General features: G+C 40.1%; 1 protein-coding gene and 1 long non-coding RNA gene across 7 annotated transcripts in view; both read left to right on the forward strand.

The window, feature by feature from the left end:
- Nucleotides 1–15,343, forward strand: part of DIS3L2 (DIS3 like 3'-5' exoribonuclease 2) — a 362,160-nt gene that overhangs the window by 75,492 nt on the left and 271,325 nt on the right.
- LOC110257024 lies at nt 3,208–8,061 on the forward strand. Its single transcript, XR_002339179.1, has 2 exons — nt 3,208–5,317; nt 7,217–8,061. It is a non-coding gene; the product is annotated as an uncharacterized LOC110257024 (long non-coding RNA).

Below are 15,343 nucleotides of genomic sequence, written 5' to 3' on the forward strand. Positions count from 1 at the left end.
TTTATTAAATATTTATAATAGATATGTATCATTCCATGCTTGATAGGAACTAATGATTTAAGGCATATACATGACAGTCTCATGAATTTAGGCAACGAGGGAGAAGAATATGGTAGATTTGGAACACTATAGATATTTTAGTATTTTGGAGCTTCAAATGCAAGATGGGGATATAAAGTGGCAGGAGATGAGGCCAAGCTGGTACATGGCAGGTGGGGAGATTCATATCATGAAATGTCTTCATACTGCATAAAGGAGTTCTCCTGTTACCGTGTAAGTATTAGGGAGCCGTTGATGAATTTTGAGGAGGGGTGATGTAGTCAGATTTGCATAGTGGAGTATCATTTTGGTTCGTCGTGTGTAGGATTAAAGGAAAGGGTTAAGATTGGTGGGAGATTGATAAGAAGGTTATTTAAGAGTGTTTTAGTGAGAGATGATGTGTGACAGTGGCCACGTGGATTGTAAGGAGATGAATTTATTACGACTGTTTAACGAAAGAGAACGTTGTGATTGGATGTAGCAGGCAAGGGAGGTGGAAGAAGCTAGGATGACTCCTATATACAGGCTCAGGGAATTGAGGGGACAGTGGCACCATTTGCTGAGCTAGGAAGGGGAGCAAGGACAAATGATGGGTTTGTTTGGACATGGCGAATTTGTGAGGCCTGGGGACGTGTAGGTGTACAGGGCGAGGAGGCAGTTGGAGGTTAGGATTTGAAGTTCAGGAGTGAGATCTTGGCCAGAGGTAGAGATTTGAGTGACCTCGGTGGCCCTTGAATAAATAGCCTGGGGATGATGTATGGTGCAATAAGACCACTGAGGATGGAGTCTGAAGAACGCCAACGCTTAATGGGCCGGAGAGGAAGAGGAGCCAGTAAAGGAGATTGAGACGTGGTGGCCAGAGAGGAAGGAGGAAAACCAGGAGAGAATGTTAGGCTGGGACCCTAAGATAAGGGAGCATGTGACCGAGGAGGAAGGGATCAGTGTGCCCTGTGGCTGATAGACCCAGAGAGGAATTTTAATGAGAAGTTAGATTTGGCCCATATAGAGCCATCAGGACACTGATCAGAGCAGCTTTAATAAGATAGAGGAGGCAGAAACAAAAGCACAGCGAGTGGAGGAGAGTGTGTAAGGAGCTGAGAAGGGGTAGTGATTCAAGAATAAGAGGTGCAAAGATATGGTTGTTTTGCTTTCTTTTTTTTTTTTCCACTTTTTAAGTTTTATTGAAGTATAGTTGATTTACAGTGTTGCGATAATTTCTGCTGTACAACAAAGTGATTCAGTTATACATGTGTGGTTACGGTTGTTTTTTGATATGAGAGAAACTTGACTTAAACGTAGTCTCTTCAGTCAGATTTCTTAGAGTCAGAGCTTGAGATAGAGGTTCTTGCATGCGTAGTCTCTTCTTATGAAAGATTTCTGAAATATTCCATATTACTTAAGATTTGATTAGTAAAATCACAACACAGATCCGAATTTAGAATTTGAGAACAGGGTACAGGGAATAAACTAGATTTAATGCCAGAAGAAACTGCAGCTGGCTGGTAGGAGAATGCATAGTAATTGATGATGCCAAGCATGGAGCCAAGCGTAGAGCGGGGACGTGCTCCAGAGAAAATGGATCGGGTTTGAGGAGCACATGCGCTGGGGACAGTTGGCCAAGAGAAGGGAGCTGTCCCTTTGGTGGTTTAAGGGAGCACAGGCACCTTCCAGGGCAGGAGCTGGCAAACGTTTTTCTGTAAAAGAGAAGAGAAGAGAGTAAATGTTTGAGGCATTGTGGGCCATGGCTCTGTCACAGCGTTTCAGCTCTGCCCCTGAAGCACAAAAGTAGCTGTGTTTGATAAAATACTTTCAAAAGCAGCTGGACTTGGCCTGTGAGTGGTAGTTTGCTGACCCCTATCCTAGAGGCCTGGTTAGACCTCATGAAAGACTTTGCTCCTACACACCTGATCAAGCAACTGTTTGAGCCTTGACACAGACCCCTGGTTCTCATCCATAAACAGCGTGACAGCTATGCTGGAGACAGTTTTCCTATTTTGACTCCATCTCAGTATTTCAAGCTTGTAGTTCTTGAATCTTTTGATTTTGAATCAGAAAATGTTAGAGTCTCTTTGGAAATTAGTTTGACTGGATTCTGTGTTTTGTTTTTCTTAGAGTTTTTTTTTTTTTTAATAATACATGCAAACATTAAGCTTGCAACCCATTAAAAATTCTATACAGATTTACCATAGTTTCAGATTGTTTTTTTTTTTTTTATCAGATTAGAAATTGATTCTGCCCATTAAGTTCTAAGTGATATTTTTTGGAAGCAGGGTAAGTTGAATGGGGAGCATACTGTCCACCTTAACTTCGTTTCCTTATTACTGCTTGTTCCAGTTTTATTCAGTTTCTAATGCCGTGTCCCTCGGCTCTGACCTTATGCTTCGGGCCTTTTTGCCATTCACTTAAGCAGTGGGTCAAATGTATCAGTGTCTGAAGTGATCAGAGAGGAGATAAGTCCTTCTCCACTCCGTCCTTGTTACGTGCCAAACTAGGCCCATTGGTGTTGCTGGAAGCATTGTCAGTGGTACAGGGTGTGGGAGAGGAGGACAGCGGGAGGTCAGCTAAAGGTCAGTGCTTGAGGCAAGTGACAAAGATCAGTTCAAAGGGATGAGGGTAAGGCTACAAAGGGCAAGTGAGTTCATGGTTGGGAACCATGGAGATTCTCGCAGGTTGGAACACAGACGGCATGATTGAGCCAGGATTAAAATACAGACTGCCGAGGGTACGGGAGGGCTAGTCCACTCCTGCAGCTCCTCTGTCGAACCTTTGTTGAGTGCCTCCTATGAGTCAGGCGTCATGCTGTACCTTGGGAATATGATGCAGAATGAGTTGGGCAGGATCTGGTTCTGCCTTTAAACTACAGTACATGAAAAACGATGTGAATAACTTTCCAGTTCTCCCAAAGATGGTACATAAACAGTGCCATTCTCGATTCAAAGTAAGAGAAGTTTATTCATTATGTGCAATGGATGCCTTAGTGTATAAGGGCTTAATTTTTTTTTTTTTTTTGTCTTTTGTCTTTTGTCTTTTTTGTTGTTGTTGTTGCTGCTATTTCTTGGGCCGCTCCCGCGGCATATGGAGGTTCCCAGGCTAAGGGTTGAATCGGAGCTGTAGCCACCGGCCTACACCAGAGCCACAGCAACGCAGGATCTGAGCCGTGTCTGCAACCTACACCACAGCTCACGGCAACGCCGGATCGTTAACCCACTGAGCGAGGCCAGGGACCGAACCGCAACCTCATGGTTCCTAGTCGGATTCGTTAACCACTGCGCCACGACGGGAACTCCAAAGGGCTTAATTTATTTGAGGAACCTGGTTTGAGAAAGTCAGTCTAGTAGAGCAGGTTGGAGTGGAGTGGTGGGGGCGGCGATAGAGAGCTGGGATGCCTTCGAGTGCCCAACAGGGATTTCAGGTGTGCTTTCTGGAAGAAATGAAGTCTGATAGGAAAGTAAGCTCTAACCACATGAAGAGTAGGGAAGAGAGACCTGATGGAAAGGAGAGCCTAGTCCGCTCTAAATCCTAAATGTTATTTACTAGCTGGAACGGAGGCTGTGAGGGGGAAAGGAGTCCTTGTCAGCCTCGTCTGGGGCTCCTTCTCACTGGGGACTGGCAGTGCCAGTTGTGGACTTGAAGACCCAGATCCTGCTGTGTGAATATTAACATGAGCTGGATACTGTTGGAGTCCTTGGTACACATTTCTTTTCCTGAAGCCGCTGGTGACGTGAGGTTTGTAACACACTATGGTGGAGCATCTTCAGTCTCTAAACATCATAGTCTCAGCTACTCTGGGGTAAGGTCTGGTTGTCTTTTGACAGTGAAGAGGTTGAGCCTTGGCAGCCTGAGTATATTGCTTTGGGCCTTCTGTCTGTCCGCTTTAATCCATGCTTAGTGCTGGGTGGGGTATTCCTTTTAGGGAAGTCTGGTTCCTTGCAACTCAAAGTGTGGTCTGTACACTGGCAATATTGCAGAATCTTGGGCTCTACCCCAAGATCCACTGAATGCGAATCTGCATTTTAACAAGATTCCCAGGTGCATGAGCATTTAATTTTGAGAAACCATCATGCGATGATTAAAGAATTCTTTAACTCTTCTATTCTTTTAAAATAAAAATTGCTTTGCACTATAGAGAAAGGAAGAATGTATATATGACACTTTTAGAGCTGGTCTTGGAGGAGAGTCATGAGTGCAGGGTAACTGGTTGGGGCTGCTGAGGTTTGAAGTAATGATTTCCTTGTTTTAGCAGAGTAGACTCTGGACTCCCCCTTACCGCCCCGCCCCAGCCACTTCCCTGGTTAGTCTAGCAAATGAAGGACAGAGAGATTATTCTTATAGTTGTGGTTGGAAAAACCCCCCCACCAATTAGTTTATTGAAAAAAGATAGATTTCAGTCTATATCTTGAGTTGTTTTTATGCCAGTAAGTTTTCTATAACCCTCTTTCTTCCCCATTTTAGGAGATCGTTTTATATTAAGTTCAAACAACCATGTCATTCCTTATTAGCCTTCAGTTTCATTCATTTTTTTCCTAAAGCATTTTACCTCTTATACTGTGTTAAAACAGGTTTTTATGATGCAGGTTTTCTTTTTTCTCAAATCTTTAATTGAGACCTGATTTTAGTAGTTTGCAGCATGTTATACAAGTCTTTTTGAAAAGTAAATTAGAGAATGTTGAAAAATTATTTTAATGTACAGGATTTTGTATTTTGAAATAATTCAGAGTATGAAACAGCTCCTAATAACTTGAGCATTATTATTCTTTCTGTCCTATGCTTTTGTAATATCATATGTTATTTCATCAGATGGGATTGGAAAGAAAAAGAAGAATATAGCTTAAAGGGTAAAGAACTAGAAGAAACAAATTTAAACAAAAGCAGTCAAACTGTTTAAATGTTTTTATTTGAAGTTTATCAAAAGGATGTACTATTTTTAAATAAATAAGGCACTCATATTATCAAAATAGTTTATTATTTATAATTGGAATTCTCTTTTTATTCTGTTATTTTCTTGACTTTGGTAAGAGAAGGTTAGATTATACCAAAAATGATTAATTTTTAAAGGTAAAATTCACATAACATAAAATTAACATTTTACTCATTTAAAAGGATGCAGTTCAGTGGTTTTAATATATTTGCAATGTTATATAACCATCACCACTGTCTTATTCCAGAACATTCTCAATTCCTAGAAGAAACCCTGTTCCCATTAAGTAGTTATTCTACCTAGAACCTGACAACCACAGTCCTCTCGTCTGCATAGATTTCTCTCTTCTGGGCATTCCAGGTAAATGAGGTCGTACAGTATTTTTCCCTTTTGGGTTTGGGTGCATTCACTCAGCATATTTTCAAGGTTTATCCACGTTGCAGCATGTGTCAATACTTCATTCCTTTTTTGTGGCTGACCGTATACCACTGTACAGATAGAACAAGGTTTGTCTATCTTTTCATCAGTTGATGGACATTGGGGTTGTTTCTGCTTTTTGACCGTTATGAATAAGGGTGTTATGTACATTTACAAGCAAGTTTTCGTATGAACCATATGGGTTCAGTTCTCTTAGGTACAAACCTATCAGAATTGTTACAATATTTTTGTAATATAGATCACTAAAATATACTGTCCCCAAACTTTTCTGACCCCAAAGGAATTAGTCTTGTGAGTATAAACACAGTTTTCCCCCTGAAAAGATCTTTGTTTTCTGGTGTCCGTTGTGTGCGCAGTGCATCAACTGTCTTGTTTCTGTTCTGTTTCACATGGAGTCACTATTTGCGACATTTCAAAATGGCCCCCTAACTGTCACATACAGTGAAATGATGACTCTTTGTTGTTTGGTGAGTTACTTCTGGAGCATCAAAAGTTCCTTTTAAAAAAAATTTTGTGGGCACTTAACTAAGAGTTAGATATACCCATGCTATTTTGTTGCTGTTGTTGAAGGAGTTTGATTATTATTATTAACCATTATTGTTGTTGAAATAGTATATTATTGAAATACAGTGTAGGAAGTAGATTAGCGTCATTACTTAAAGGAATTATTCAGTGACACTTGTGTACTGTGAGGTCTTAGCCATCATTTAGTTAAATAATTAAATTAATAAAAGACCTTGCATTTATTTCTTTACTTTTCACCTTTTTGTTTTCCATCTATCTCTTTTTCATTTTTCATTTTTCTTTGTCTTTTTTTTTTTAGCTATTTCCTGGGCCGCTCCCGTGGCATATGGAGGTTCCCAGGCTAGGGGTCGAATCGGAGCTGTAGCCACCGGTCTACACCAGACCCACAGCAACGCGGGATCCAAGCCGCGTCTGCAACCTACACCACAGCTCACGGCAACGCCAGATCCTGAACCCACTGAGCAAGGGCAGGGACCGAACCTGCAACCTCATGGTTCCTAGTCGGATTCGTTAACCACTGCGCCATGACGGGAACTCCCCTTTTTCTTTTTTAGCCACCCCACAGCATATGGAGTTTCCAGGCCAGGGATCAGATCTAAGCCTCAGTTGCAGCTTATGTGTAGCTGCAGCAATGCTGGATCCTTTAACCACTGTGCCAGGCTGAGAATCGAACCTGTGTCCTGGTGCTGCAGAGATGCCGCTAATCCCATTGTGCCACAGCGGGGATTCTTCCATCTATCTCTTGACCTTACTGATATTTTGAATATTGGTTTAATAATCTTCACTATTAGCTACTTCTCCTATATGTGTTCTTTCTCTTTGGGGCACTTTGCGTCGGGCATGATTTCAGTTTTCTTCTGGGTACAGGAGTATAAGAATGAGTTTGAACTCTCAAGGCGGGGGCAGGGCTGAATTTCTCTTGTACAGATCCTTGTTCTGTGCAGATTTTTCTTTCATGCTCTCCTCCTTCTTTTCCTTTTTCCTTATAGCCAGATTTTTTTGGACCCCCTCCCTCTTTCTCGAGAGTGACCTGGATTCTGCCCTTTGGCTTCTAACCCACTATTCTACTAACGATGTTCTTTTCATGGCTGTCACTGACCTCGTATGCATTTTCATTGGTCATTTTCTTAGTTTTTATTTTCCTTAAGCTTTCTATAGTGGTTTAAGACTATTATTGATTTCTGTCTCTTTTTTTGTAATTATGCCCTATTAGCTCTGTAGCCCAGTCCCCCCCCAACACCCCTTCCCTTCTGGTTTGTTCTTTTCATAGTTAAATTTCTCTTTTTCCTCCTCTAGTTGTAGACACTTCCCATTCTCTGTCCTGAGCCATCTTCTCCAGAGAGGCCTTTATGTACACTCAGAGTTTAAACTGGCCCTGCTCTTTGGGTGAATTGCCACCGTCCACTCCTTTACTCAGCGTTTTTGGATTGGCCGCTTTGTGCTTGGCACTAGACTAGGGCCAGGATGCAAAGGTGAACGCATTGTGACTGTTCTCGACTAACTTGCAGGCCCGTCTGAAATCAGGTATGTAAACAGAGCACCCGTAGTGCTGTTTGATATGTTCCTTAACAGAGATTCGAACACAGAGGCCAGAGCTCAGAGGAGGGGAGGGGACAGCTCTGCCTAAGGGAGTTAGTTCAGTTTCTTAGAACAGATGCCATTTAAATTCCAGTTTAAAAGGAGAGTTTGCCAAGTGAAAATTCAGGAGAGAGGAAAATATTTTAGGCAAGGGAACTGTATGTTTGAAGGAATCTAAGCATGTATTCCTCCCCAAGCTAAGCTGGTGAGGGCAAGAGTTGTGTTTTATTTATGTTTATAGTCATGGCAGCCTGGAAGGAACATGGGCTTTTTGAGTTAGATTGGGGTCCACATTCTAGACCCTTTTGACATTCAGAGGCCTCATATATAAATAAGAGTTCCGTTTTTTGGTAAAAATTAACGAGCTACAGTCACCTAAAGTAGTGTCCGGCAAGTAGGTGCTTTTAAAATGTGAGTTTCGTTTTTTCACTTTCTTTCCCTTGATCTAGCTACCCAGTGACCGACGTACAGTGGGTGGGGAGTAACTACTGGAACAGTGTTAAGTGCTTCCAAACAGTATGAGAAAAGTGACTGATACTGTTTCTTTTGATGTAAAATTTTGTGACTAAAAAACACAGGGTGAATTCACTAAAATTAGTGTTCTTCTTACAGAGCAGAAATTTGGTTTCTTTAGAACAAACTTTAGCGGTGGGAGAAAACAGCACCGGAGCAAGTCAGGTCTGCAGGATGTTTGCGCGGGGAGCGGGGTGTGATTCATCCCCTTTGTTTAGCAAGGACGGACTGTGTTGATTGTGTTTTCTGTACTGTTCCTTCATTACTGTTTGCAGATTTTTTTTTTTTTTTACTTGTTTCCATGTTAATTCCCTTTGGTTTAAAGAGTTAAATAAGTGTGGCTGTAGAGTAAGTTGTTCCAGAAAGGTCCGTTCTCTCCCTGAGGCCCAGATGCAGTCACCTGTTTCTCGGTTAGTATTAGGTCAGACTAGAGTCTTCTAGCCTTTTGTTACCAATTAACATTTTTACTCCTTTGTGTGACATAATGGCCTACTAGGACCTGCCTCTCGGGCAGCCTTCACCGTGCCCTTAGCTTTAGGCACCACTGCATGGAGGTCTTTGAATAAGTACCATGCAGCTGCGCGCCTTTGTTTTCCTGTCACACACATCGTTTCCTCTCCTTGCAGTTCTCTGCTAATATCTTTGCCTTTCCCCCAGACTCATCTTTTAATACTGGATCCACAGGTTTTTGACCCTGGGAAGCCTTTCCTTTGTGTCTCCATAATTGTGGAGACAACTCAAGGTTGCTATTTTACTGAACTGGAAAACCTTCAGGTGTTTTTCGTCCTTGTTTTTTTTCTTTTTTCTTTTTTGGCCCCACCCATGGCATATGGCAGTTCCCAGGCCAGGCATCAAATCCAAGCTGCAGCTGCAGTCTTCACCACAGCTGTGACAACACCAGATCCTTAATAATCCACTGCAGCAGGCTGGGAATCAAACCCACGCCACCACAGAGACAATACTGGATCCTTAACCCATTGCACCACAGTGAAAACTCCTTTCATCCTTATCATAGAGCCTTTATATTGTTTTTGTTCACATTGCAAATTTTTTCTTTCTTTTTTTTTTTTTGCCTTTTAGGGCTGAGCTTGTGGCGTATGTTCCCAGGCTAGGGGTTAAATCAGAGCTGCAGCTGCTGGCCTACACCACAGCCACAGCAACATGGGATCTGAGCCACATCTGCAACCTACACCACAGCTCATGGCAACACTTAGTGGGATCCTTAAAACCAAGCAAGGCCAGGGATCGAATCTGAATCCTCATGGTTACTAGTTGGGTTTGTTACCACTGAGCCACAAAGGGAACTCCTTTCAGTGGTATTTGATTTGATTTCTTCTGGGTATTTTTTGTGTGGCTTATTATGAATGATTCCCACGAAATGAGTGATGATATTCAAAGTGGCAACTACCGTTTATTGAGTCATGTTCTGTGATAAGCACGCTTCTAGGGCCTTTGTAAATATTGGGTGTTGCAGATATAGATTACTTTGTAAGATGGAGTGAACTGTAGCTATTTCTTTTTCATTATTCACGACTCATTTCTGAATAGGCCAGAGCACACTGATTTAATTCATGAGGGGGCAGTGCGTGGCAACAGATGAAAAGTCAGTCCCTAAAATCAGAGAATCCTTGAATTTGGGTTTTTGTTCATACTTCTATCTTCAAGGTAGTTCTGTTAAGGCTGAAAAACTTAGAAAAGATATTGGTATCAGTTTTATTATTAAGTTATTTTTAAAGCGGTTTAAATGTGTGTGTGTGTTTTGTAATAAGTTAAAGCAGGGAGGTACTTAGATGTCAGTTGGTGTCTCCTTTTCTCTTAATTCGTTGATGCGATGATTCATTCAGCATGATTCTGGGCAGGTATGTTGAAGTGGATAAAGGACTGTATCACTGAATATAACAGACAGTGCTCTTGTATATTCAGCGCCGTTCTCCTGGAACATACAGAGAGTGGTACCATTTGTTAGGCCTGAACGGATTCCGGGAGGCTTATTTTCAAAACCTGTATTTGTTTCTTTGTTTAGGAAACCCTAGGGAGATTTAATGAATATCTTAACATTTGGAAACTACTTTAACAAATGCGGAATGTAAGGGTTCTTTTTGACTTCCTGATTCAAAAGGAAAATTCTGTTCTTTCAGCAGAAAATAAGTCATCTCTTTAGTGAAGTTCATTTGGCGAAGGAAAAACCAGTCCTAGTATTGTATACTCACAGTGTGATTTTTGTCTTAGAGTTAATGTTAAATGACCTTCCTTATTAATTTATTATAAATGAATCAATAAATAGGGATATTTGGTACCTTTTCTGAGGTGTAAAACTGATTAAGGATGAATTACTTCATTTTATTTTCCTTTCTTCCATTTTTGCCTTGATGCTTTTCCACTCTGATAGCTGCTGTTCTGAGAAGCTGCTTTGGGAAAGGAAGTTGCTCCCTTTCCACATCCCTGTTATTTAGACCATCATCTCGAATCCCTACTGTGAATTGAGCTATAGAATGTATACGTGTCTGTATGCATTGCAAGGAGGGTCTTTTTTTAGGGATTTGGAGGGTATCTGTAAATAGAGGGTCCAGCAGTAGTGGAGGAAAAAACCCAGAAAGGTAAAATTCATATAAACATGTATGCAGAACAACATCTGTAATACAGGAACTGCCCAATTATTTCAAGTATCTTCTCTGACCACAATGGTATGAAACTAGAAATCAACCACAGGAAAAGAAATGAGAAAAAACCTACTACATGGAGACTAAACAACATGCTACTAAAAAACCAATGGGTCAATGAGGAAATCAAGAAGGAAATTAAAAAATACCTCAAGACAAACAATAATGAAGGCACAACCGCTCAAAATCTATGGGATGCCGCAAAAGCAGTGCTCAGAGGGAAATTCATAGCAAAACAGGCCTTCCTCAAAAAAGAAGAAAGATCTCCAATTGACAACTTAACCCACCACCTAAATGTATTAGAAAAAGAAGAACAAAAAAGACCTAAAGTCAGCAGAAGGAAGAAAATTATAAAGATCAAAGAGGAAATCAATAAAATAGAGATTCAAAAAACAATAGAGAAAATGAATGAAACCAAGAGCTGGTTCTTTGAAGAGGTAAACAAAATTGACAAACCTCTGGCTAGACTTACTAAGAAGAGTAGAGAAAGAACCCAAATAAACAAAATTAGAAGTGAAAAAGGAGAAATCACAACGGATACTGCAGAAATACAAAAAGCCATAAGAGAATACTATGAACAACTATATGCCAACAAATTGGACAATCTGGAAGAAATGCACAACTTTCTAGACTCTTACAGCCTGCCAAAACTGAATCAAGAAGAAATAGACCAACTGAACAGACTGATCACTAGAAATGAAATTGAATACGTCAGAAAAACACTCCCTACAAATAAAAGCCCAGGACCAGATGGCTTCTCAGGCAAATTCTACCACACATACAAAGAGGATCTGGTGCCCATCCTCAAACTTTTTCAAAAGGTTAAGGAAGAAGGAACACTCCCAAAGACCTTCTGTGACGCCACCATCACCCTAATTCCAAAACCAGACAAAGACACAACCAAAAAAGAAAACTATTGGTCAATATCTTTGATGAATGTAGATGCAAAAATTCTCAACAAAATTTTAGCTAACCGAATCCAACAACATATCAAAGAGATCATACACCATGGCCAGGTGGGGTTCATCCCAGGTTCACAAGGATTTGGTTCAACATACGTAAATCAATCAACATCATACACCACATTAACAAAACAAAAGTAGAAAACCACATGATCATCTCAAGAGATGCAGAAAAAGCATTTGGCAAAGTCCAACATTCCTTTTATGATAAAAACTCTCACCAAAGTGGGTATAGAGGGAACATTCCCTAACATAATTAAAGCCATTTATGACAAATCCACAGCAAATGTAATACTCAATGGAGAAAAATTGAAAGCCTTCTCACTCAAATCTGGAATAAGACAGGGATGCCCACTCTCACCACTGCTATTCAACATAGTTTTGGAAGTCCTAGCCCCAGCAGTCAGACAAATAGAAGAAGTAAAAGGCATCCAAGTAGGAAGAGAAGAGATAAAACTGTCACTGTATGCAGACGACATGATACTATACATAGAAAACCCTAAGGACTCAACCCCAAAACTACTTGAACTGATCAACAAATTCAGCAAAGTAGCAGGATATAAGATTAACATTCAGAAATCAGTCTCATTTCTGTATACTAACAATGAAATATTAGAAAAGGAATACAGAAATACAGTACCCTTTAAAATTGCACCCCCAAAAATCAAATACCTGGGAACATACCTGACCAAGGAGGTAAAAGACCTATATGCCGAGAACTATAAAACTTTAATCAAAGAAATCAAAGAAGATGTAAAGAAATGGAAAGATATTCCATGTTCCTGGATTGGAAAAATCAATATTGTAAAAATGGCCATACTCCCCAAAGCGATCTACAGATTCAGTGCAATCCCTATCAAATTACCCATGACATTTTTCACAGAACTAGAACAAACAATCCAAACATTTATATGGCGCAACAAAAGACCCAGAATTGCCAAAGCAATCCTGAGAAACAAAAACCAAGCAGGAGGCATAACTCTCCCAGACTTCAGGCAATATTACAAAGCCACAGTCATCAAGACAGTGTGGTACTGGTACCAAAACAGACATACAGACCAATGGAACAGAATAGAGAACCCAGAAATAAACCCAGATACCTATGGTCAATTAATCTTTGACAAGGGAGGCAAGAACATAAAATGGGAAAAGGACAGTCTATTCAGCAAGCATTGCTGGGAAACCTGGGCAGCTGCATGCAAAGCAATGAAACTAGAACACACCCTCACACCACGCACAAAAATAAACTCAAAATGGCAGAAAGACTTAAATATAAGACACCATCAAGCTCCTCGAAGAGAATATAGGCAAAACATTCTCTGACATCAACCTCATGAATATTTTCTCAGATCATTTTCCCAAGGCAACAGAAATAAAAATAAAAATAAACCAATCAGACCTAATCAAACTGAGAAGCTTTTGCACAGCAAAGGAAACCAAAAAGAAAACAAAAAGACAACTTACAGAATGGGAGAAAATAGTTTCAAATGATGCAACCGACAAGGGCCTAATCTCTAAAATATACAAGCAACTTATACAACTCAACACCAAAAAAGCCAACCACCCAATGGAAAAATGGCCAAAAGACCTGAAGAGACCATTCTCCAGGGAAGATATACAGATGGCCAACAAGCACGTGAAACAATGGTCAACATCCCTGATTATTAGAGAAATGCAAATCAAAACTACCATGAGGTACCACCTCACACCAGTCAGAATGGCCATCATGAAGAAGTCCACAAATAACAAGCACTGGAAGGGGTGTGGAGAAAAGGGAACCCTCCTGCACTGGTGGTGGGAATGTAAGCTGGTACAACCACTATGGAGAACAGTATGGAGGTACCTTAGAAATCTATGCATAGAACTACCATATGACCCAGCAATCCCACTCTTGGGCATCTATCCAGACAAAACTTTTCCTTAAAAAAGACACATGCACCTGCATGTTCCTTGCAGCACTATTCACAATAGCCAAGACATGGAAACAATCCAAATGTCCACTGAGAGATGACTGGATTCAGAATATGTGGTATATACACACAATGGAATACTACTCAGCCTTAAAAAAGAACGACATAATGCCATTTGCAGCAACTTGGATGAAACTAGAGACTCTCATCCTGAGTGAAGTAAGTCAGAAAGAGAAAGACAAATATCATATAATATCACTGCTATCTGGAATCTAATATAAGGCACAAATGAACCTTTCCACAGAAAAGAAAATCATGGATTTGGAGAATAGACTTGTGGCTGCCCAGTGGGGAGAGGAAGGGAGTGGGAGGGATCGGGAGCTTGGGGTTAACGGATGCACTCTATTGGCTTTTGGAATGGATTAGTAATGAGATCCCGCTGTGTGGCATGGAGAACTATGTCTAGATACTTACATTGCAGCACAACAATGGGAGGAAAAAGTATGTATACATGTATGTGTAACTTGATCCCCATGCTGTATAGCAGAAAAAAAAATTTAAAAAGATAAAATAAATTGAGTTTAGAAGTCATGGTATATCAAAGTCAAAAAACAAAACAAAACAAAAAAACAAACAAATAGAAAGAAGATAATTGCTAACCTAGATATCTGTATCCAATGAAAATATTTTTCAAAAGTAAAGGTAAAATTTGGATGTAATAGACAAATTTCTTGTACTGTACAACAACATAGAGGAAAAATAGAAAATCTGAACAGTTTCATATCTAGCAAAAAATTTGAATCTTTAATTCAACTTTTTTTTTTTTTTGCACCCATGGCATATGGAAATTCCCAGGCTAGGTGTCGAATTGGAGCTGCAGCTGCCTGCTTATGCCACAGCCACAGCTATGTGGGATCCAAGCTTTACCACAGCTCATGGCATAGCTGGCTCTCCAACCCACTGAGTGAGTCCAGGGATTGAACCCACATCTTCATGAATACTAGTCGGATTTGTTTCTGCTGCGTCACAACGGAAACTCCTCAAATTTTTTTTTTTTCTTAAACAAGGAAACGCCAGAATCAAATGGCTTTACCAACTGATGCTTCCAAATATTAAAAGATAAAAAAATAGCATCAGTCTTATAAAACTCTTTTGGAGAATAGAAAAATGTTTTGTGGGACTAACATAGCCTTGATATTTAAAAAAATAACAAAGACAATACAAGAAAATCATAGGAAAGTCTCTCTCAATAACAGAGATGGAAATATCCTGAATAAAATAATGGGAAATTGAATCCATAGATATATAGAGGAGATGACAGATTAGGACCAAGTGGGGTTTATTCCAGTAATGCGAGGTTGGTTTACTACTTGGAACTCAATTAATAGGGGAGACGATAGTCCAGAGTTAGCTGACATGCTATCTTGTATACTTAAAATTTGCTACGAGGGTTGATCTTAAGTATTTTTAAACACGAAAATAAAATTAAAGAGGGTGGGGAGAAGCTGGGAGGTGTGGATATGTCTGTGAACTTCATGGTGGTGGCCATGCTTTCATGGGTGTGTACTTATCCCCAGACTCACTGACTTACACACGTCACTTAGGTACAGCTTTCTACATGTCTGTCATATCTCAGTAAATGGATTAAAAATAGAAAAATTCGATTAACACAGTTAACCACATTAATAGAAAAAAGGAAAAACCATAGGATTACCTCAGTTTTTGCAGAAAACTGTTTGGTAAAATTCAATGCCCATTTTTGATAAAAGTTTTTAGCAAATTAGTAATAGAAGATGTCTC

The sequence above is a fragment of the Sus scrofa genome, chromosome 15 (assembly GCF_000003025.6).
Source record: "Sus scrofa isolate TJ Tabasco breed Duroc chromosome 15, Sscrofa11.1, whole genome shotgun sequence".
Lineage (NCBI taxonomy): Eukaryota > Metazoa > Chordata > Mammalia > Artiodactyla > Suidae > Sus > Sus scrofa.